The sequence below is a fragment of the Pteropus vampyrus genome, unplaced genomic scaffold, assembly GCF_000151845.1.
Source record: "Pteropus vampyrus isolate Shadow unplaced genomic scaffold, Pvam_2.0 Scaffold343, whole genome shotgun sequence".
Taxonomy (NCBI): Eukaryota; Metazoa; Chordata; class Mammalia; order Chiroptera; family Pteropodidae; genus Pteropus; species Pteropus vampyrus.
The window spans coordinates 421,659-425,001 of NW_011889124.1; positions in this window are offsets into that span (position 1 = coordinate 421,659).

Genomic DNA, 3,343 nt, shown 5'->3' on the forward strand with positions numbered 1-3,343 from the left:
CACGCAGAGGGACACAAGGAGGAGACAGCCGTCCACACCCCAAGGGCAGGCCCCACGAGAAGCCGACACCTTGCTCTCGGACTCCCAGCCTCCAGGACGCGAGGCGACAGATCTGCTGTCCGAGCTGCCAGGTCCGTGGGCCCCACGCTGGCGCCCGAGCTGATGGCGGGCTCCCACCGGGGGCCGGCTTTGCCCCTGGTGGCCCTTACCGCCGCCCTGAGCGCGGTCTGACTCGCAACAGCCACGCGGAGCACAGACGACGTGTTTTCATCGGTCTGGACAAGTCCGTGTGCGACGGCGCTGAGCAAGGTGGTGTTTTCAGTGGCCACAACTAAACGAGCAGGTGAAATCAATGTTAATGCATTTTATTTAACCCTCTACATCCCAAACTTTATCATAACGTGTAATCAACACAAATAATTGGCGCGTCCACCTCGCCATCTTTTGGCTCCGAGTCCAGTGTCCTATTCTACGCCCGCTGCCCCCTCGCTTCAGACCAGCCACACTGTGAGTGCTGAGTAGCCCACGTGGCCCCCGGCCACTGTAGGGGACAAGACTCCTCCAGGGTACCGGCACCGAGGGAGGCCTTGTCCACTGAGGGTCCCTGGACCACTCAGTGCTCGCGCCCACGTGCATGTTCAGGCACTGCCACGTCATCTCTCTGACTAGGCGGCCATCTCAGCGAGTCACCGGGGCGGGGTGGGGGGGGTCATGATGAGAGCCAGGAAGCGGTGAGCGTGTTCCCACAAAGAGGCCGCAGCGGGCCTGAAGGGCGGGGACAGTCCCCTCCGCCAGGAGGTCCCCTTCTCCCCCGGGGTGGATCCAGGCAGCACACTCGGTGACCTGGGCACCAGCGGCCAGCCAGGTGCGGTCTCCCTCGTCCCAGAAAAGCCACTGCCGGCAGGAGCTGCCAGGAGGGCTGTGAGGCCACCGCGAGGCCCCTGCACCTCCACCTGGTGGCTCGTGGGGCCTCCTCCGTGTGACGCTGTGCTCAGTCCAGTTACCAACAGCCTCCATGTGTTTTTTTCAAACTTAAAATGGAAATTAAATTTTGCACCAGGTTTACAGGCTGTTAACGGAATTCACTAATCAAACCCCAACGCCAAGTCCTTGAAAATGAGAATTTAAAAAGGTCTGCATTTGCATATTCATGTTTTTAATAGGGTTCAGAAGGTATATTTGCAACTGATGAAAAGGATTAATTACATCTAATTTGCATAGGAGCATCTTAACCCCTTCTGAGCCAGCCAGACTCTGGGACACCCTGAGGGCAGGGAAGCCAAACGCAAGTAGGTGGCCAGGGACACCCAGCTCCTGCACCCCTTCCCGTGGTCACACGTGCACAAGAGCCCATGGGTGTAGGGAGCTGTTCGCACCCACTCCCTCCCGGGGCAGGGGCGTGCTTGCCCAGAAAACACCCGTCTGCAGTTCCCTCGCAGTCACTCAGTATCCGGGAAGGGGAGGGTCACTTATCACCCCTTCTCGCGCTCGGAGTCTCGTCCCCAGGGCCTTGCTCCATGTGCGCTGGCAAGCATGGACGGTCAGGTCCCAGCCCCTCGCTGGGGAACACCTGCCCTCGGGCGGCGGGCACCTGAGAAGCCCCCAGTCACGGACGTTGCAGGTGACGCGCCATGGCGAGCAGGGCTCACCGATGCATGGTGACTTGTGGTATCTTGCTGAGAATGGGTGGCTGAGAATCAGATCCTGCAGGTGGCCAATCAGAGGGCGTGCCCTTTGTCCGCTTTTCTGAAAGGTTGCAGACTGGCAGGTGACACAGAGCCACGTGCAGACCTGGCAGCCGCTGGGACGGGTGCCGTGCAGGCAGACTGCAGGCTTCCTCCCCTCTCACTGAGGAACCTTCGTAGACACACTTCGCCCTCTGTGGCATGACGCTGTACCCACGACCACCGCTCTCCCCGGCCCCTGAACTCCCGTGGTTAAGTCATGATGACGTGTGAGGTGTCTCGGTCAGCTGGGGCTGCTACCATGCTCCACGGATGGACGGGCAGCTTCAACAGACATTTATGTCTCAGTTCGGGAGTCCGAGATCAAGGTGCCAGCAGGGTTGGATTCTAGTGTGACCCACTTCCTGACTGGCTGTGCCCCGCCCCACCCCACCCCATGGCAGAGAGGGACTCTGCTGTCCCTTCCTCCTAAGGCCACAGTCCTATGGGATCAGGGCCCCCCGCCCTGTGACCTCACTCAACCCGACTCACTTCTCAAGGGCCCAATCTCCAAATACAGCCAGTCACCCTGGGGGTTTGGGCTTCAGCCTGTGAATGTGGGGGACAGGGGCGTGGACACAAACAGCTCACAGCATGTGTCTTTTACTTAGTTCAAAAGGCGTTCGGAGCGATTTAAGCAAACTTGATGCACTTAGCTTGTGATTTTAATTAAACATTTGGAAGCATTTGATTCAAGTTTATAATCAGTATGTAAATATCTGGGAAACGTTATTGGTTAATTTTCTTGCTTGGGATTCACTCAATGTGCAAGTGTTAAGTATTGAGGGGACGACCTTCGATGGGTCGTGAGATTAGTGACTCGGTCGCCGGAGGACACACAAGGAGCAGCCAGCCTTTGCCCACGCAGAAGAGGCCCCCAGAGACCCAGGACGCGCCACTGAGGGTCCGGTTTGCCGGGGACGACTGTCTGGGAGTCTGGAGCCAGCCGTCTTCGTGGACGCTGCCCACCATGGGCTTAGACACCAGGGTGAAGCTCGCTTCCCGCTGTACCTTCATGCCAAGGGCTGAGAGAGGGGACGTCACCCCCACGGGCTGCCCCTCCAAGCACTGCTGCTGCTCCCTGACCACCGTCTCGTCCTCGGCCCAGCAAGGGGCTCCCTGGGAAAAACTCCCAGGCACCAGCGAGACCACTATTCAAAGGTGACATCTTGATTCAAAGAAAATAGGATGATATGAGACATGGGAGGACGAGGCACGGCCCTTAGGAACCGAGAGGCAACAGACAGCGGGGCAGAAGTTGGGGGTGTCACCTGGGTGACTGGAGACGTGTCTGCGGGCAGAGGTGGAGTTGGTGACAGGAGGACAGGATGGTGATAGGAGCAGCATCAGTGCTCCCCAGAGCAGAGGGCGGGGGTCCCGATGGCATCGTGGGGTGTCCCAGCGGGAGGAGGCCCTGTGACACGCGGCGGCCGCAGTCCCCACACCCACCCGGTGTCTCCTGTTTCCCGCCCCGCTGTTCGGCGGGCGGAGCAGGACCCTCCGTCCTGGGAGGGGGCGAGCTCACTGCCGCGGCTGCTTAACTTGGCCACGTGCGTGTGGCACACACTGGAGAAAGTGTCGCCCAGTGCGCTGGGGCCCGAGCACGGGCTCTGGACCGC